Genomic DNA, 21,164 nt, shown 5'->3' on the forward strand with positions numbered 1-21,164 from the left:
ATTGCCTAGTTTACCCAAACTGTAGTGACTGGCAGGCAGCAAGCCCACCAAACACTACACACTCTAGCAAATGGGGAAGCTCCGCAAATGCCCTGCAACTGTATACGTCTTGTGCGCATGTTTTTCGGCAAAAATTGGCTTAAAACGGGCAGTGATGAGGCATCCCATCGCTTCCTTACTGCCAGTAGCTTCTGACGCGCACTAGATCATTAAAGCCCAGGCAGAAAAATATTCAATGCAGTGGGGATGTGCCCTTCTCCAATCTCTAATCCACCTTCTTTTTTTTGTGGGAATGAGGTCTTGGGGCTCATTCACATGGGTGCTGTGACCTGTGAAGTGTGAATTAGTGCTTTATGTGGCTGGAGGATCCATCTTCAGTGTCTGATCCCCCCCGTGGCTCCCCTACAGCAGCCAAAGTTGGCTAGCAGCACTGTAGGGAAGGGGCGCTGGAGGATTTATACTGTGGGGGGACCAGCAAAGGGAGGGGATTGGAGGGAAGGAATCATTCTTCAGAGTACTATCCCCCTGTGGCTCCCCTGCAGCATTTGAAGCCAGCAGGAGGCAGAAGAGGGTAACCAGCAGCACTTCTGCGAGAGCTACAGGGGGACTGCTCATTTGGGCTAACAGGACTGCCAATAGGGCTTAATAGGGCAGTACAACCAGCCCTCCTGCTTATCAGGTGCCAGGGTTCCCCTGTTAAATTGATGGGACATGGCCTCATACAGGAAGGTGGATCGGAGACAAAGTGTGGCTCTGATAGCTGGTATTGCTGGACAGGATGTGCAGGATCATGCATCTTGTCTGGCATTGCCAGCTGTTGGAGCCACACTTCTTTTCTTGTCTGTGAAGGGACAATAACATGTATTTGCCTTGGGGGCACTTCTGGCACCTTTACATCAATCCTAATACTCCTATAGAGGGCTTTTACCTCAAGTAGTACAGCTTAAACCTGATGGGACTGTCGGCTCTGGCCCCAGTGGTCACTGTGACCTTTTTCTTTTCCCCTTCTATATATCGCACATAGGCAGGGCAGGACTTAGGATGCTGGGGGCCCCTGGGCTTAAGTCACTTCCGGGCTCTACCGTCTATACATTACCGTATTTATCAGCGTACAACACGCGCCGGCGTATAACAGGCAAGTTTAGAAGGGAATTTTAAGGAAAAAAACTTTAAGGAGGGAAGTTTAAGGGAAAAAAAATTACATTTAAATGCCCATCAATGCAGCCTTATCAGTGTCCATCTGCAGCCTTGCCCATCCATCTGCAGTCTTGTCCAGTGTCATTTGCAGCCTTGTCAGTGTAGCCTTGTCATTTGCAGCCTTGCCCCAGTGTCATTTGCAGCCTTGTCATTGCAGTCTTGAAGTTTAAAAATGGCGCCACCGAGATACAGAGTCCTGTGTATCTTGCCGGCTCTCGGGTTCTCTCGGGTTCTCTCGGGGGCTCTCGGGTCCTCTCGCAGTCCCGAGCGGAGCCAAGAGTACTCGGCTCGGCTCAGTCACACCCAGTCCGTGTTATGTCCATCATAGGGCGGGACTGTGAGCGGAGCCGAGCCGAGTACACTTGGCTATGTATCTCTGCGGGGCCCCCTATTGGGCGGGGCCCATGGGCTTGAGCCCAGTCAAGCCCAATGGTAAGTCCTGCCCTGCATATAGGGCAACCGGTGCAGGATCAAGAACCAATGCATGTTTTTAATTGCATACAGCAGCAATGCTTTATGTTCCACTGTTCAGTTGACTATAAAAATGATCCTCTCTCCTTTCACTGATGAAGGACATTTGTTCTTTCTGAAACGCATCGGTTGATAGACACTATGCAACAAAGACATTATGGAGGACAGTCATCAGTTAAAATGCATGCTGTATTTTCTATGCACATTTTTAACAAAATTTTGTATAAATAAATCATGTTTTTATCTTTTAAACTGACATCAACCTATGTTTTTTCAATAAATGCCATTTAAAGTCCCACTCTGGGGAAAACTTTGGTTTTCCATACAGGAAGGCCGGCAGTACCCCCTTATCCACGGCCCTGACATGCCCACTGTAATGCCCCATACACACAATCGGACATTTTCAACAACAAAACCCATGGATTTTTTCCGATGGATGTTGGCTCAAACTTGTATTGCATACACACGGCCACACAAAGTTGGTCGGAAATTGGGAACGTCAAGAACGCAGTGACATACAGCATATACAACGAGCCGAGAAAAATGACGTTCAGTAGCCAGTGCGGCTCTTCTGCTTGATTCCGAGCATGCCTGGAACTTTGTGCGTCAGAATTGTGTACACACGATTGGAATTTCTGACAACGGACTTTGTTGTCGGAAAATTTGAGATCCATAGCTTAAATCTTGTGTGACAGAAGTTCCGAGGAAAAATGTCTGACGGAGCCTACACACGGTCAGAATTTCTGACAAAAAGCTCCAATCGAACATTTTCCGTCGTAAAATCCGACCGTGTGTGCGGGGCATTAGAGCATAACTATCCTCTTTCTCTCTCCATGGGATGGACTATGGGATATGGGATTTTTTGTGTGTGTAGAGTAGTGCACATTCAGCACAACTAACTGGCATTGCTTGTTTTTAAACAAATGAACCTGAGGGGTGGAGGAGAGGTTCAGGAGCTCACAAAAATTGTTGCAAGCAGGTCGAAAAAACACAGTAAGAAACTATTTAATGAAAGATAGATGACTGAGCCATTAAGCAGTGGATGTCTATTGATTATTTTTTGAAAGTCAGAAAATCGTTTAGCGTCACTTTAACAAACTTCATAACTAAACCATGATTTATTTTACTTTTAATTCAAAAAAGCACGGCAGAATGTAATCTAGACCTAAAGTAGGTATCACAATATTGAATCTTGTTCCATCTATTACAGTAAATACAGGACTGTACATTATTTTTTTCTAACTGTACTTCCATGTATTTGGCTTTTTATCTATTGTGCCATTTAAAATTACCAGAGCCGTTTTTGGGGAAGGAAAACTATTCCCGACTGTGGTTATGATTCAGCCGCTGTGATAATCATCATTTATGGAACAAGCTATTACTAATAATTACCGCTGAAATACATTCCTAAAATAACTAACCACAAGTGCCGAGAGCAGTTCTGTAGATGACAGTGTATTTGTGCTGCTTAAAGTGAACCCGTGTTTGGTCCTTGTAGGAGAAAACAGAGGTTTGCTTCAATGATGCCCCCCTCGCCAGCAAAATGACCTTCCCTGCACCTCCGCTCCATTTAGCCATCAGAAGTAAGGAAAGGAAGCTCAGTGTAAGTGCTAAAACTGGCCATACACTACTAGATTTTCAAGCAACTGTTCCTACGAATATTTGTATAAAACTTCTCAGTACATTCGATGATTTGATTAATGTTGGTAGAAAGTACTTTATAATTGTGTGTGTTTTTAACATTCCATTTTGGAACTAATGGGCTTTCCAGAAGAAAATCTAAATTTACTGTTTGAGTGAATGTTCTTAAAAGTAGAAGTCCCATCAAAACCTACAGTGTCTTGAAAAAGTATTCATACCCCTTGAAACTTTCCAAATTTTGTCATGTCACAACCAAAAAAACGTAAATGTATTTTATTGGGATTTTATGTGATGGACCAAAACAAAGTGGCACATAATTGTGAAGTGGAAGGAAAATGATAAATGGTTTTCAAAATGTTTTACAAATATATGAAAAGTGTGGCTTGTATTTGTATTCAGCCCCCCCGAGTCAATACTTTGTAGAACCTCCTTTCACTGCAGTTACAGCTGCAAGTCCTTTTGGGGATGTCTCTACCAGCTTTGCACATCTAGAGAGTGACATTTTTGCCCATTCTTCTTTGAAAAATAGCTCAAGCTCTGTCAGATTGGATGGAGAGCGTCTGAACAACAATTTTCGAGTCTTGCTACAGATTCTCAAATGGATTTAGGTCTGGACTTTGACTGGGCCATTCTAACACATGAATATGCTTTGATCTAAACCAGGGATATGCAATTAGCGGACCTCTTGCTGTTGCAGAACTACAAGTCCCATGAGACATAGCAAGACTCTGACAGCCACAAGCATGACACCCAGAGGCAGAGGCATGATGGGACTTGTAGTTTTGCAACAGCTTAAGGTCTGCTAATTGCATATCCTTGATCTAAACCATTCTATTGTAGCTCCGGCTGTATGTTTAGGATCGTTGTCCTGCTAAAAGGTAAACCTCTGCCCCAGTCTCAAGTTTTTTTGCAGACTCTAAGGCCGCGTACACACGGGCGGACTGTTCGTCCAACTTTGTCCGCTGAACAGTGTTTGGGCGGACAGTCCGCTCGTGTGTGGGCTTTCAGCGGACAGTTTCAGCGGACAGTTGGACGGACAAGGTTTTTCGGAAATTCCGTAAAACTGTCCGCTGAAACCTTGTTTCAGCGAACAGTCCGCTCGTGTGTAGGCTTGTTCGTCAAACAAAGTTGCGCGCATGCTCAGAAAGGATTTTCACGCCGAAAGCTATAATGCAGTGTATAGGACGTCGTATTTTTCGTCCCGTCGTACGTGCCGTTCACGTCATCGCGCACGGTTTCAGCAAACTGTTCGTACGTCGTGTGTGGCCATGTCCGTCCATGCTAAGTTTGAGCGGACTGTTTGCCGAAACTGTTGGACGGACAAAGTTGGGCGAACAGTCCGCGCGTGTGTACGCGGCCTAACAGGTTTTTTTTAAGATTGCCCAATATTTGGCTTCAACCATCTTCCCATCAATTCTAACCAGCTTCCCTGTCCCTGCTGATGAAAAGCATCCCCACAACATGATGCTGCCACCACCATGTTTCATGGTGGTGTGTTCAGGGCAGTGTTCGTTTTGCTCCACACATAGCATTTATTTGCTTTTAGGCCAAAAGGTTCAATTTTGGCCTCATCTGACCAGAGCACCTTCTTCCACATGTATGTTGTGTCCCCCACATAGCTTCTTGCAAACTGAACTTTGTATGGCTTTCTTTCAACAATGACTTTCTTCTTGCTACTCTTCCATAAAGGCCAGATTTGTGGAGTGCACAACTAATAGTTGTCCTGTGGACAGATTCTCCCACCGGAGCTGTGGATCTCCTCCACAGTTATCATGGGCCTCTTGGCTACATCTCTGATTAATGCTCTCTTTGCCCAGTCAGTTAAGGTGGACAGCCATGTCTTGGTAAGTTTGCAGTTGTGCCATACTCTTTCCATTTTCGGATGATGATGATGTTCAAAGTTTGGGATATTTTTTTTAAAAACTTAACCGTGCTTTAAACTTCTCCACAACTTTATCCCTGACCTGCCTGGTGTGTTCCTTGGCCCTCATGATGCTGTTTGTTCACTAAGGTTCTCTAACAAACCTCTGGAGGCTTTACAGAACAGCTGTATTTATTGTGAGATTACATTACACACAGGTGGACTATATTTACTAATTAGGTGACTTCTGAAGGCAATTGGTTCCACTAGATTTAAGTTAGGGGTGTCAGAGTAAAGGGGGCTGAATACAAATGCACGCCACTTCTTTTCAGATATTTATAAAAAAAAAAAAAAATTGAAAACCATACATTATTTTCCTTTCACTTACCAATTATGTGCCATTTTGTGTTTGTCCCATCAATAAAATACATTTACATTTTTGGTTGTAACACTAGAAACTCTGGAAAATTTCAATAAGTATGAATACTTTTTCAAGGCACTGTAACTAAGACTAAAACCTGCTGCCACCCCCCTTTCTAAGCCCTATACTAATTACCCTGTAAAGGAGAGATGTGTATAGTTACTTAATTTAAGGGCACACCGGTCCAATCATGTGATAGGTTCCCAGCGCCTGCTCCGGGGGGGAGAGGTGAGGACAGCAGACAACAGATGCCCTATATTAACCCTCTGTGTGATGTCACCACCCAAGCTCTGCAACCGTTATCGCTGCTCTCTCTTCTCCTCTAAAGCTGGCCGCTGGGCAGATCATGTGACTGGACTGGAACATCCTTAGATTAGGTAACTATAGGCTTCTTTCCTTTACAGAATAGTTAGTATAGGGCTTAGAATGGGGATGGGAGCAGGTTTAAGCTTAGTTTAGGTTTTGACTAGACCTCCACATTTAAAAAAAAATATTCCAAATGAGATTTCACTAGTGTATTGTCAGCTTGAAACCGGAGTATCCAGAGGAAACCCACACAGACACAGGTAGAACATAGATACTCCATGCAGGTAGCGCCGTGGTTAGGATTCGAATCGGTGACCCTAGTGCTGCTAGGAGGAAGTGCTATACATTTAGCCATTGTGCTACCCACTTTTTGAACATGATTGGATGCAAGCTCTGACCGTACAATCATTTTCGGACCTGCTCCTTTAACATAAGGCGATTGAAAAATCGACTTGATGAGCGGGAGGGGTGAGCTGAGAGGACCACCTACAGCTAGAATTTTGCGGATTCAGCAGGCTGACGTTTCAGCAGTGCATGGTTAGCTTTACTCTTTTTGGTTTCCTCCCACAGGATGGTTGAGAATGCTATAGAACAATGGTGTCTGCAAAGAAGCATGCATGGAGATGGTGTTGGGGACTTCTATTTTTCTCTACATTGTGGGACCCTTCCCTAGTAGGTGTTATCTTTTGGGCAGTGAGGGGGAGTATAAAAAAAAAAATGGTGGACTTGGCATCAAATCTGCTTTAATGGCTGATCTTGGATTTTCAAATAATTCTTTAATTGCAGACCAGGAGTATTTCTCTTCTGTTCCAGCACTACTGTAACAGTACAAAGTGATAGTAATACAACACGCATTACTAGAACTGGTAACAGATCCTCATCTGCTACCACGGGGGCTCCGGCATGATGTCATCATTTGGTTATTCAGTAAAAATACACAATCTCCCAGGAGTGCTGTAGTGTATGAGATGGTGTATAATAGAATGCAGACACTGAGGAGGGTCATTCATATGTGCATAGTACAGAGATAACATAATCTAAAGTCTGGTTATACAGAGGTCTCAGAGGATTCACTTTTTAAATTCTTTCTTTTTCTTTCTCTTTCTTTCGTTATTTCTTTCTTTCTTTCGTTATTTCTTTCTTTTTTTCTTTCTCTTTCTTTAGTTTATTTTTCTTTCTTTTTCTTTCGTTTTTTCTTTCTTTCATTCTTTCTTTCTTTCTTTCTTTCTTTCTTTCTTTCTCTTTCTTTTTTCTTTCGTTCTTTCTTTCTTTCTTTTTCTTTCGTTATTTCTTTCTATCTTTTTCTTTCTCTTTCTCTTTCATTCTTTCTTTTTCTTTCTCTTTCTTTAGTTATTTCTTTCTTTTTCTTTCGTTATTTCTTTCTTTTTCTTTCTTTCTTTCTTTCTCTCTTTTTTTTTTATTTATATTTTTTTTATTTAATTGAATTAAAAAAAATAAAGTGTGAACCCCACACCTAATACATCGCAACATTTTGGTCCTTAGATTGGAGTGGCTGCATTTTTTTAATCATGCAAAAATTTTATTGTACAAGAAAATATAAAGTACAAAGATTCAAGTATAGACTCCCATAAGCAGTAAGAAAACATTCAAAGAATTGTTTTACTCTTCATAATGTATGAACTCATTTGCATAGTCCACACCGCTCAATTAGTGGTGTCTTCAACAATAAAATAGCAACACAAACCAAACAAACACAAAAAATAAAAACCTAATCTCTTGCGGTGCACATATCACACTGAGGAGTCTGGGGAAGGGTATTTAAGAAGTTGAAGTCACGTGTTCAAGGTTCGTTCGGGAGGCCTTAGCTGCCTGTTCCTGATTCTGGACCAGGGTAGCCCCGCGAGGGGTCTCGGTCACGGGAGAGTATGTCGCTCTGCAACATGCTTTGGTTGGCTAACCCCAATAGACCCGCCTGGTCTGGGGTAAGGATCCATCTGTCCCCGAGTCTCGGTCCGAGGCGCAGTAACTGAGGGAGGATTCAAGGCTTCCGGGTGTACTCTCGGCTTGGAGGGGCACCGCAGCTCGTGTAAGTGACCGGGGGAGGACTCTTCGGAGGAGGGCCAACAAGCTGGCATCCTGAGAAGTGCCTGGTTGCTGGTTTGTGAAGGACACTGACGAATCCACGCTTTTTCCAGTACTGCCAAGGAGACAGAGAACATTGCAGGTACTGAGGAAAAAGGTTCCTGATCACTTCTGTTATAAGTTACTCAAGGTCAAAGATTTCACAAGTTCTGGATCAAAGTGCTGACTGCCATAATCTCTGCCTAGAGATTTTTTCAGCCTTGAAGCCCCCAGCTGCGAGTGGCTACTCTCTGGGTGGTATTAGAGACTTTCTGATGATTAGCAGTTCAAGGTGCCTGAATTTCTTCACCCTTGCCCTCTGTTCCCATACGAGACTGTGTTGTTGGATGTTACCTCTGCAAATAAAAACCTTTTCTAAAGGACTTTTATGGTGTCAGCGTCCAAAGTTGTTGGGTACTAACTCTGGGAACCCCTAGACGTGGAAGAACAAGCCAAACTGAGGTAACTGGTAAGCCCACAAGTTAAGGCCGCCCTGCCAAGGGTTATGGCCGCTACATATACATTTCACCAAATCTGCCCATTTCTAGAAACACTTAGCACTTTACTTTAGCCCACTAATACCACACTTAAAAATGTCACAAGTCTAAAGTAGTCTTGTGAGTATGAGTTGAAATGGAGCCACCCCTGAGGTCTCCAGCCACTCCTGCCAAATTTTTGGAAATTTATGAGGGGTATTCCCATGTAGGTACGTATTTTTTTTTTTCCTGTTCTAGGATATTGTTTACCTGTTGAATCCATAGCTGACATGTAGGAGTTTGAGGGGATAACCAGGATCTTGCTAAATAAAGCAGTCTAAGTGCTACATAAGTAGACAGGATATACCGTTTATACTCGACTAAATCAAGTTTTTCAGCACATTCTTTAGGCTGAAATCCCCCACCTCAGCTTATACTTGAGTGAGGGTGCCCATCACTTCTCGGCCTTTTGGCTAAGATCAAGTGTAGTATCTGTTCTTATCAGTTACCAGGTGGTGGCGCTTTTGCTTCCGTCCCTGTTCTACGGCGAGGTGGAGCAGGGGTGGCGGTTGCTATGCAAAGCCTGCTGGTGTGAAGGTGACCTGGAGCGGTTTGTAGCCGAAAGGGAAGCCTTCTGATGAGGATGGAGAACCACTGGTTGGCGCCAGGGGAGGGGACCCTGGCCTTCTGGCTTGGATTGTGGCAGCTTTAGCTCCGGTCAGTTTTTCGGGAGGGAACGTTTGTTCCCCTTTCTCCCACCGGGGGAACGGCCTGTACTTCCCGAATGTAATTAGGTAGGAGTGATGGGAGTGAGGGTGAGACCTGATGGCAAAGGGTCTCACTAAGCTCCTGGATCTCCATGCCTTTCTGGCTGGGGTGGGGGCTGCTGTGGTCTGGGCTGGGGGGTCGGGGATGCGTCTGTTGAAAAGCCTATGCTGATGTCCCCCTGAAGTGGCAGTTCAGGGGTGCCTTATACTCACTGTGCTACGCACTTTGATATCTGGCACCTTGGTCACGTCACTATATAACACGCTTTTTTACACCTGCCTCTAGGGCCCGGCCTTTTGGCTAGGACCAGAGGAATTTTTGATTCCTGGCCGGAGGGCCTGGTCATTGTATTGCACAATGGCCACCTTTTCACTCTCCTCTTCACTATCCCTTTCCTCACTTTTTATTTATTTTATTTGTGTTGTGTGTCACGTTTGTCACTTCACGTTTTTGATGAGTAGGGTGTCGGTCCTCGGACCTATCCTGAAAGTCTTGTGGGAGGGTGGACATAGGCCTTCTGACTTGGTTCACCCTCTATTGGGGGGGTCTCCCTTCGGGGGAGCCCCTAGTCCCTAGTACCTGGGTGGGTCTGTTTCGGCAGACCTTCCGGAGAAAGGTGGTCATCCGGCTTCGGCTGGAGAGCCATGAGTCTGGTACCTCAGTCCCTGTCTGGAGCCTAACGCCCCGGGGGATCAGGGTAAGGTCCTTCCTAGTGGAGGATATCAGACACCCGTTGCACGTTTTTAGTGTGTCACTCTTTATGTGTGTGCACTTTTTTTTTGGCACCGGGTGGAAGTTTTTTGGGTGTGTTTTGCACGCCATAGGCTTTTTCAGTTGAAAAAGAGGGTGCCCAACTGCTGCTGTTATGCAGTCTGTATGGCGGCCGTCCATTGTAACAAAGCCCCGCCTCCTCCTCATCCGTGATAGACAGAACACTGGTACAATGCTGGCAAACTATCAGTGTTCCGTCTATCACGGACAAGGAGGAGGCGAGGCTTTGCTACAATGGACGGCCGCTGAACAGACTGCATGAATCAGTGGGAGACGCCCGCTGTTTTAGTTATCAAAGTTACAGCTGCAGATGGGCACAGTGAGGCTGCAGATGGGCATCGTTTACCCAGCAGCTGCTACATTTGGCACCCTAGGCTTATACTCAAGTCAATCCGTTTTCCCGTTTTTTTGTGGTAAAATTAGATGCCTGGGCTTATATTTGGGTTGGCCTATACTCGAGTATATATGGTAGTTCTTCAACAAACTACCTAGAATACACGTAACTGGATTTAAGTCAAGTTGAACCTGATATATATGATTAATATACTTGATAACTTCCTGTCAGTATCTCACTAGTTTGGGGCATCTCCATAATGTATGAATTAGGTTTCCCTGGTGTATTTGGCATTTCAGGCCTATAGGAGAATCCCTCCTACCCTTCTTGTGTAGTTGTACCAGTGTGTGATATTCACGATGAAGGATAAACCGGTGAGACAATTTTATGTGCCCCTCTAATGCTGATAGCAGTGGACCAGCCACTAATATTTGCTCCCAGGTATCCCCATCTATAGGGCCAACATCTACCTCTAACCCACTAGTTTTGGGATTTTTTTCCCAGCCAAAAAACAGTTGATAACAGCCTATGCGTGCATGGACACATACAGGGCTGGACTGGGACAGGAATTTGGCCCTGGACTTCATCCAGACCGGCCCACTTACATTTTGAGTGTCCCATCAGCACTCCCTTACATCAGAGTGTCCCATCACCCGCCCCCTTACAACAGAGTGTCCCATCACCCGCCCCCTTACAACAGAGTGTCCCATCACCAGCCCCCTTACAACAGAGTGTCCCATCACCAGCCCCCTTACAACAGAGTGTCCCATCACCAGCCCCCTTACAACAGAGTGTCCCATCACCAGCCCCCTTACATCAGAGTGTCCCATCACCAGCCCCCTTACATCAGAGTGTCCCATCACCAGCCCCCTTACATCAGAGTGTCCCATCACCAGCCCCCTTACAACAGAGTGTCCCATCACCAGCCCCCTTACATCAGAGTGTCCCATCACCAGCCCCCTTACATCAGAGTGTCCCATCACCAGCCCCCTTACATCAGAGTGTCCCATCACCAGCCCCCTTACATCAGAGTGTCCCATCAGCAGCCCCCTTACATCAGAGTGTCCCATCAGCAGCCCCCTTACAACAGAGTGTCCCATCACCAGCCCCCTTACATCAGAGTGTCCCATCACCAGCCCCCTTACATCAGAGTGTCCCATCACCAGCCCCCTTACATCAGAGTGTCCCATCACCAGCCCCCTTACAACAGAGTGTCCCATCACCAGCCCCCTTACAACAGAGTGTCCCATCACCAGCCCCCTTACAACAGAGTGTCCCATTACCAGCCCCCTTACAACAGAGTGTCCCATCACCAGCCCCCTTACAACAGAGTGTCCCATCACCAGCCCCCTTACATCAGAGTGTCCCATCACCAGCCCCCTTACATCAGAGTGTCCCATCACCAGCCCCCTTACATCAGAGTGTCCCATCACCAGCCCCCTTACATCAGAGTGTCCCATCACCAGCCCCCTTACATCAGAGTGTCCCATCAGCAGCCCCCTTACATCAGAGTGGCCCACTGAGCCATCGGCCCACCAGGAAACTCCCTGTAGTCCCAATGGCCAGTACATGCCTGGACACATAGAATAACATGCTGGAGAGTTTGACTGTAGAAAAAAAAACGTCTGAAGCCAAAAACAGCAGCTGTAAAAACGTAACACTATAGGTACTTAAGATATTTTATCTGAACAATATAGCACTAATATGAAATGCTGTTTTGCAATTTATAAACTTATGCTAACAAAGAAAAATACACAAAAGGACACAGTGACTAAGTTCAATTGCAGAAGCCCTATGAACAGGCACAAAGAGGCAGGGGACTGACACTTAAAAGAGAAGTATGTTTTTTTTTGTTTTTTTTTCTAGATTCATACTTACCTAGGTGGATACAGCATCAGACCGATCCTGCAGTTGTCCCCCGCCGCCTCTGCACTGAGAACCGAGCCAATGAACACCGGCGATGGCTCACTGAGACTCTGAGACTGCCACCGATCCAGGGAGCTGGTGGATTCAGACTTCCGAAGTCGAGATGACGCGCTGCCTCGACTGATTGCAGTGACGTCAGCGCAGAGTGGACTTGAGACCACTCTCCGCTGAAAAAGGGTCAAAGGAGTGCAAAATGAATTGTATTCCTGGGACTTATGGGAGAAGCCAGCCAAAAAAGCTCAGGCTGGACTTCTCCTTTAAACCCCTTCCACACTAAGGCGCTTTACAGGCGATACAGTGCTAAAAATAGCGCCTGTAAAGCACTGCTCCTGTCTGTCCAGTGTGAAAGCCTGAGGACATTCACACTGGAGCGGTGCGCTTGCAGGACGTTAAAAAAACTCCTGCAAGCCGCATCTTTGGAGCGGTGAAGGAGCGGTATATACACCACTCCTGCCCATTGAAATCAATGGGGGAGTGTGGCTACACCGCCGGCATAGCACTGCTGCAGCAGCGCTTTGCGGTGGTTTAAACCCTTTCCGATAGCGGGGGGTAAAAGCACCCTGCTAGTGACCAAATAGCGCAGCGAAATTGATGCTAAAACACTTTACCGCCGATGGATCCACCGCCCCAGTGTGAAAGGGACCTTAATAAAACTATAGTAAAAATAAGCTGTGCCGAGTTAAATAAAGTTTGATAATGTGACATGTAAACCATTGAAACGTGAATATGAATCAAAAAAAGACCGTAAACCCCCCTAAGTGCCCAATTAGCTTTTATGTGTCTCTGAAGAAAGAATGTTCTTTAGCACAAAGTATCAGAGCAACAATCTGTGTGTGATTGTTCAACAGATTCATCCACGGTGACATATGACCGAGACACCCAAGAAGAAGTGAGAGGGTGAGATAGGAAAGGTCCTCCACCTTTAAAATCGCTGCCACTTACCAGCTGGATAGATCTCTTGTTAGGAAGATCAAAAAACGCCTGTGGCTTGTTCCCCAGCCCCGGGTCTCTTTAACTCAGCGCAGCTTATTTTTACTTTAGTCTATTGATTGTGTGCGTCTCACATGAAGTTGCTGCAGTTTATCATTTTACTAATATCACTGTTGTAATCATCACTGAGTGGTTTACAGATAGCGCAGTAATTAATTTTTGACACTTAATAAAACTATCAGGCCACTCCCCTCCATCTCCTCAGCCCGCAGGCACTTGGCATCAAACAATTAATGAACATTAGCAAACTGTTGTAATTAAATTGTCTGGCTCCTTTAACCACTTGCTTACTGGGCACTTAAACCCCGCTCAGTCCCAGACCAATTTTCAGCTTTCAGCGCTGATGCACTTTGAATGACAATTGCGCGGGCATACAACACTGTACCCAAATGAAATTTTTATCATTTTTTCCCACAAATAGAGCTTTCTTTTGGTGGTATTTAGTTACAGCTCGGAGTTTTATTTTTTGCTAAACAAAAAAAAAAAGATGCAAAAAAAAATAAATAATCATGTTTAATAGTTTGTTATAAAATTTTGCAAACAGGTCATTTTTCTCCTTCATTGAAGTGCGCTGATGAGGCGGCACTGATAGGCTGCACTGGTGGGCACTGATAGGCTGCACTGGTGGGCACTGATAGGCTGCACTGGTGGGCACTGATAGGCTGCACTGGTGGGCACTGATAGGCTGCACTGGTGGGCACTAATAGGCACAGTTAAGGCGGCACTAATAGGCACAGTTAAGGCGGCACTAATAGGCACAGTTAAGGCGGCACTAATAGGCACAGTTAAGGCGGCACTGATGGGCAAAGATGGGCACAGATAAGATGGCACGGATGGGTGGCACAGATGGGTGGCACGGATGGGTGGCACTAAGGGGCACTGATAGGTACCACTGATAGATGGGACTGATGGGCACTGATAGGTGACACTGATAGGTGGCTCTGATAGGTGGCACTGCTGGGCACTGATGGGCGGCACTGCTGGGCATGGATATGTGGCACTGGGGTGCAGCACCTTTGTTGAGGCAGATTGTGGGCACTGTGGGTGGCACTGCTGGGTGGCACTGTGGGCACTGCTGGGTGGCACTGACAGGGGGGGGAACACATTTTTTATTTATGTGGCAAAGCAGGGGGCAGGTGGGCACTGGCAGGGGGCAGTGGGCACTGGCAGGGCTGGCCGTGATCGGGACTGACTGATCGGCTGTCAGCGCGAGGAGGAATAATAGCCGATTACCGGCTCCGTTATATCACATGATCAGCTGTCATTGGCTGACAGCTGATCACGTGATAAGGGGTCGGGATCAACCCCTTGCTCGGATCGGTGATCAGGCGAGTCTCATAGACTCGCCGATCACAGAGCGCACCGCTCGCGCCCCTCAGGGGGCGCGCAGGCCGCTCGTGCACGGGACGACGTCAATAGACGTAGTCCCGGCAAAGCAGGTCCACGCCGTCCAAGCCGTCATTTGGCTATAGCGCGGGTCTCAACTGGTTAAACAGAGTTGCAGAGGATGAGAGCAGGTTCTCTTGTGTTAGACACAACACTTAAACACTTGTGACACTAAGGAGAGGATAAAAGGCATAGCTCCCAACTGTTACTGATTTCGAAGGACTGTGCCTGATTTGGAGCAATGTCCCTCTTTCCTCATCATTTGTCCCTTATTTTAGTCTGATCTATATACCGCATTTATCGGCATATAACACGCACCCCAAGTTTAGGAGGGAAGTTTAAAGTGGTTGTAAACCCTTACAACCAACTTTGACCTACAGGTAAGCCTAGATTAAGGCTTACCTGTAGGTCCAAGAAATATCCTGTACAGTACAGGTATCTGCACCCACTTCCGGCATAGATTCTGCAGAAGGTACGCCCCTTTCCGCAGAATCTACGCCCCTTTCCGAAGGTCCCCCGCTGCCTGCTGGGAAACACACGGATCCCAGAGACAGCGGGGACCATCCTTATTGCGCAGCGCGACTCGCGCATGCGCAGTAGGGAACCGGGAAATGAAGCCGAAAGGCTCCACTTCCTGATTCCCATACCCAAGATGGCGGCGGCAGCACCCGAGAGACGATCGAGAGATCGGCTTCGGGTGCCGACATCGTGGGCGCGCTGGGCGGGTAAGTGTCACTATTTTAAAAGTCAGCAGCTGCAGTATTTGTAGCTGCTGGCTTTAAAAAAAAAAAAAAAAAAAACGGCACACTCCCGGCGGACTCCCGCTTTAATAACACTACACACTGTCCCTGAATTGCAGGCACAATAGACCGCTCCTGGCTACATGACCAAGCCATTTTTTTTGCTTTTTGCCACTCTGCTACTTTACCTGACAATTGCACGGTCATGCAGCGCTGTACATGTCTTTTTTCTTTCTCCCCCATAAATAGAGATTTCTTTTGGTGGTATTTGATCAACAAACCGACAATTTAAAAAAAAATAAAAAAAACAAGGCAAAACATTTTAAAATCGAATGTCTTCATAAATTTAGGCCAATATGTATTCTGCTATATATTTTTGGTAAGAAAAATCCCAAGTGTATATTGATTGGTTTGCACAAAAGTTCATCTACAAACTATGGTGTGTGTATGTGTGTGTGTGTATATGTGTATATGTGTGTGTGTGTATATATATATATATATATATATATATATATATATATATATATATATATATATATATTATACTGGAATTTTTATTGTATTTATTTTTATACTAGTAATGACGGCAATCAGCAACTTATAGTGGGACTGCGATATTGCGGTTGACAATCTAACACTTTTGACACTTTGTAGGAACCAGTGACACGAATACAGTGATCAATGCTTAAAATAAGGCTCAAATGTGTGCTTAACCAGTGTTTTTTTCCACCACATCCCTGCTGACAGGACAGAGCTCTGCCTTGTTTATATAGACAGAGGTCTGTTCTGTGTCTCTCCTCACCGATCAGCGGGAGCCAGCGGACATCCATTGGCCGGCACCCACTGGTTTGCCTTGTGCTGTGTCTAATTGCAGCACAGCCGGGGCACCGACGGCAGCGTCTGTGTGCCCCCTACCCGGAAGTGCCGTACCAGGTACATGATTCGGCGCAGGAGAGCCGCTCTGCTGCCATACTCCTATGAAGCCGTTGGCAAACGATTAAAGTGACAAAGAAAAGGGGGAAGAGTATGTAGTCCAAATCAAGAGAATGACCTAGACCAGCGATATTCAATTAGCGGACCTCCAGCTATTGCAAAACTACAATCATGCTTCTGTGTCTTGCTTGTGGCTGTCAAAGTCTTGCTATGCCTCATGGGACTTGTAGTTCTGCAATAGCTGGAGGTCCTGCTCCATAGACAATGCAGATGCCACATCTAAGGACTGATAAGATGGACTACATAAAATGTTAGCTTTTAGGGTTAGACATGGTTTGGGCCTCCTGCACATGATACTCCTGTTTGAGAATCTACTTTTTCAGATGGTGTTTTTTTTTTTTTTTATGTATTCAGCCGTTTTTACAAATGCATAAAAACTTATGCTAGCGTTCTTGTTCTGCACAATATGTAAATGGGGAATTTGCACGCATTTGTGCGTATTTGTGCACATTTGCATGCATAAATTACTGACCAAAAAAGCATATTTTTCTATTTTAAATTTTTTTTACTGATGAATGCACAGTGCTTGTTTGATAGGCTGTATTTTTGCTGAGTTAAAACAAAAAAAGAAAAACTATAGTGAGCTTTTTCAAGCTGCAGTGTGCAAGAGGCCTAGAAGCATTTTTAAACCTAGAAACAAAATTGTAAAATATAGCGGATTACTGGTTATGTCTGGTGGCTGCATTCGTTGACTTTTTATTTATTTATTTTTTAATTATTTTTTTTCTTTATTTTTACCTGGTGATCCTGCCAGTAACATATATTAAGTCTTATGCCCTGTACACACGGTCGGAAATTCAGACGGAAAAGGTCCAATCAGATTATGTTGCTGGAAAAGCCGATCGTGTGTGGGCTCTATCAAACTTTTTCCGTCGGAAATTCTGACGGAAAAAAATTTGAGAGCAGGATCTAAAATTTTCAGACAAAAAAAATCAGAACTGACTTTTTTCCGATCTTTTGTAGAGAATTCCGACAGACAAAGTGCCACGTATGCTCAGATCAAATTATGAGACCAAAGCTATTAGCTACTAGCCACTACGTAGTCCCGTCTTACGCAACTCATGTCAATCGGATTTTCTGACAACTTTGTCCGACCGTGTGTATGCAACACCAATATCGGACAAAATCCATCTGAAAAATACGATGGATTTTGTGGTCGGAATGTCCGACCGTGTGTACAAGGCATTAGGGCTCATTCACATGGCTATTCCTGGCTGTGCACTGCCCAGATCAGGGTATTTCCGTGGTGGGTATAGCCAGGTGTTACTGATGAGATGAGGCCACTCAGCCTGTAGAAATCAATGACAGGCTGAAAAGCTCCATAGTTTTCTGCCTGTATTAGAGCGCCCCTGTACCCACTGTCCCCAGTAGTGGACGTGGGGCCCTTTAATGCCATTACCCACAATTCCGTGGGCTTCCATCATCCCCAGGACATCTGAATTGCATCTCTTTCTGCCTTGCAGTGCTCAAAGGAAGCGCTGCAATATATGGTCCCCTATATCAGAATCAGTGTGCAAGCCACTGAAAGACATAAGAGTATGCAGCACTACCGTAAGCCCCAGTCACATTGGTGGACATTGTTTGCACAAACTCCCCAATACATTCATGTGGGGTCCCATTGCTCACAGCCCCTTGGACTGATTTATCAGAGACTTCTGCAGCTTTATCTATGTGCTACCTGCTCTTGGGTTCCAGCAATAAACTACCTGGGCCATCCTCTGCAACTATATCCCTAACAAAGGGGAGAGCGACTTCTCCCAGGGCACCACACGCATTTGCCTTAAGAAGGAACTTCACCTAAAATGGGGACATTCTGCTTATTTGCATCCTCCACATCCCCCCACCTTCCTTTTTAACATTTGGGACTTTTTGGGAAAGGGGGGAGGTTTCCTGGTTTTTACAGGTACCTGCTCCCGCTTATGGTAAGATTGCCTTTTGCTGCTGCTGGGCAGAAGCTGAGGGTGGAGCTGGGAAGCAGAAAGGGTAGAAGAAGACCAGAGGAGAACTGGAGTCAGCTATCTGAGTCTGCTGAATGCTGAGCCAAGGGGAGGCAGAAACGAGGGGGTGCTGCAGTGGCACAGAAAGGTGCAGGATCTGTAGGAGTCCTGTCTTCCTCTCTGCTGCCAATTGCTGAAACGGTGGGGCAGAGACAAGCCTCTCCGCGGCTGCATGGAGAAGTGCAGGATCTGGCAGAGGAGTTCTGTCCTCCCCTCTGCTGCCAATTGCTGAGATGGGGGGGGGGGGGGGGGGGCAGAGATGAGCCTCTGCACGGAGCTCTGGATCTGGCAGTGGTGTTCTATCCTCTTCGCTGCTGACTGCTGAGAAAAGGTGGGTGTGGAGATAAGGGGGGTGAGTAGGGTTGCCACCTGTCCAGGATTCACCGGGACAGTCCAGGTTTTGAACCATGTGTCTGGGTTTGACTGCCTGAAACCCAGACACATTTATTCATACTGAACTGTGGCTAACTGTCCCAGGCAGTAGGAACACTCTATTATCCCCCCCCCCCCCCCCGTCAGTGAGATGAGATCACTGCCCCCCCACAGAGTCAGGCGATCATACAGTGCACTAATCAGAAATGGCCAGATTCTCTGGGCACCTCCCCCAAAGGAGAGACTGAATACCTCCATCCACCTAATTTGTGTGGATAGCAGAATCAGTTTTTTTTATTCAGTCCACAAATCATATGTATTGGAAGAGTTTTATTTTATTTTTAATTTATTTATTTTTATTATTGTGCTGAGGTTTATACGTGTGTGTGTGTGTGTGTGTGTGTGTGTGTGTGTGTGTGTGTGTATATATATATATATATATATATATATATATATATATATATATATATATATATATATATATATATAAAAAAAATTTTTTTTTTTTTTATAAATGTTAACTTTTCCAGATTATCACACGTGCTTGCTCCTGATGAGTGGCACCCAAGCCACGAAACGCGTTGAGCTACCGTCTGCCATGTTTTTACCATTATTACCAAGACTTCTCAAGTTTATGTACCATTATGTATCTTTTTTCTACTCTTTCAGGTTTAATGAGACCATAGGTCCCGCAAGTAATAATATATGAACTATTGTATATATTCTATTGTTTTGTGATGAATCAAGGAATTAAATGCTTTATATTATGTGAGATCATCACTATCTCCAACATACTGTATAGTTTAATATTGTTCTCATCATACATTGTTACCGGAACTGTATTATAACACCTCAGTCCATATATACATATAATTTGTACCATTGTTATCAGAATTATTTATAGATATTTTTTACCTAGTCCTTTAATAAAATTCCTTTTTATTCATCTAAGTATATATTTTTGCTGTCCGGTGCTTCAATTAAAGTCCCAATTTCTCCTTGATGTTTTTTTACACCCTCCCCTCTAAATGTATATGGAATGGATATTCATGATTTTACCAGACCATGATATCAATTAAAGTCCCTAGGGATGGAAATACATGGCCTTACCCTGTCATTCCTGAAAGTCCCTACCTTCCTCCAACGGTGTCCATTATATTGTTTATACATGTCTTGGAGAGTCTTACTTGTGGCACAGCATTCTAAGCATATTTTATGGGTACAAGAATGTTCAGGATTGGCGTGCAGAAAAGGTGGCAACCTTAGGGGTGAGGCAGTTGCAGGAGAGATGCGTGGGTCACATGAAATGGCCTGGCAGGCTGGATTCAGCTCATGGGCCTTGTGTTTGACACATGGGCCTTAGAGACCATGCTCATTTACCATACTGTAACCGGACAAAAAAAAAGGGAGGACTACAGAACCCTACTACAAAATCCTGCTCATTTCCTCCTCCAAGAGGCCTGGTTTCTGTAGTCGCTGGAGATAGCTAGGGATTGTAATTAAGAAAAGTGTGTAGGAGGTCAACAGACAAACAAGACTTTAGGATAGCAGGACAGCCGGCATCCTTTTTGTGCCAGTTCACTGGGGGTACCCTCAGTTCATCACTGTCAGCTCCCCTGGTCACTGTTAACAGTGACCACCCCCATCAAATCATTCTCTGCAGCTATTACCTTTTGTACCACCACCCCCTCCCTTTAGAATGTAAGTTCTATGAGCAGGGCCCTCCTATACCTTTTGCATTGTACTGTAATTGTGTTGTCCCCCCTATACATTGTAAAGCGCTGCGTAAACTGTTGGCGCTATATATATTGATATTATTATTATTATTATTATCATTATTAACAGTGGCAGCCGATGAACATTTTTAATGGCCTTCCTTTGCCCAGCTATGAAAGATTAAGGGAACAAGGTTGACCAAATAAGAGGTTCTTCATTTTGGGGTTTTCATAATATGTTAATACAGCAAATGCAATGCAATTTCAGACAAATTTCTGTTGAAACAATTTTCCTTTTTCTTTTTTTTTTTCTAATGGTATCCCCATGCCTCAGTTGTACACATGTGAAATAATAATTTCTTCATAACTTGAGAGAGCTTTGGGAACCCCTCTATTTCCCCATGCAGCTTTGCAGGTACCAGACTTTATGCAGGTGTCTATTAGACTCTGAATACAAGGAGACACTGTATACTCGGCTTACCCACTAGTGATCAATAAAGGTATTTTAGGACTTGTGATTTCAGAGCATCTGGTGATCCAGAGGTGGCCCGAAATGTGAGGCTTAAGTATTATTATTATTTTTTTTTTTTTACAATTAAACAGAGAAAAGATGTTGGGAATACACTGTGTGTAGAAGTATGAAAGCAAAAGCTGCATCTGGAAAATCAATCAAAGCATAGAACGGCGTACTGTTTCTCAAATTAATTTAAGATGAAA

The 21,164-nt window shown here is 44.9% G+C and overlaps 1 protein-coding gene and 1 pseudogene across 4 annotated transcripts in view; both read left to right on the forward strand.

The window, feature by feature from the left end:
• Window positions 1–21,164, forward strand: part of TIAM1 (TIAM Rac1 associated GEF 1) — a 553,722-nt gene that overhangs the window by 83,792 nt on the left and 448,766 nt on the right. The gene's annotated exons all lie outside the window — the stretch shown is intronic.
• On the forward strand, window positions 8,909–8,995 carry LOC143986340 (U2 spliceosomal RNA; annotated as a pseudogene).

This window comes from Lithobates pipiens, unplaced genomic scaffold (genome assembly GCF_037356315.1).
Source record: "Lithobates pipiens isolate NorthernLeopardFrog02 unplaced genomic scaffold, aLitPip1_a1.2 Scaffold_16, whole genome shotgun sequence".
In the NCBI taxonomy this organism is placed as follows: domain Eukaryota; kingdom Metazoa; phylum Chordata; class Amphibia; order Anura; family Ranidae; genus Lithobates; species Lithobates pipiens.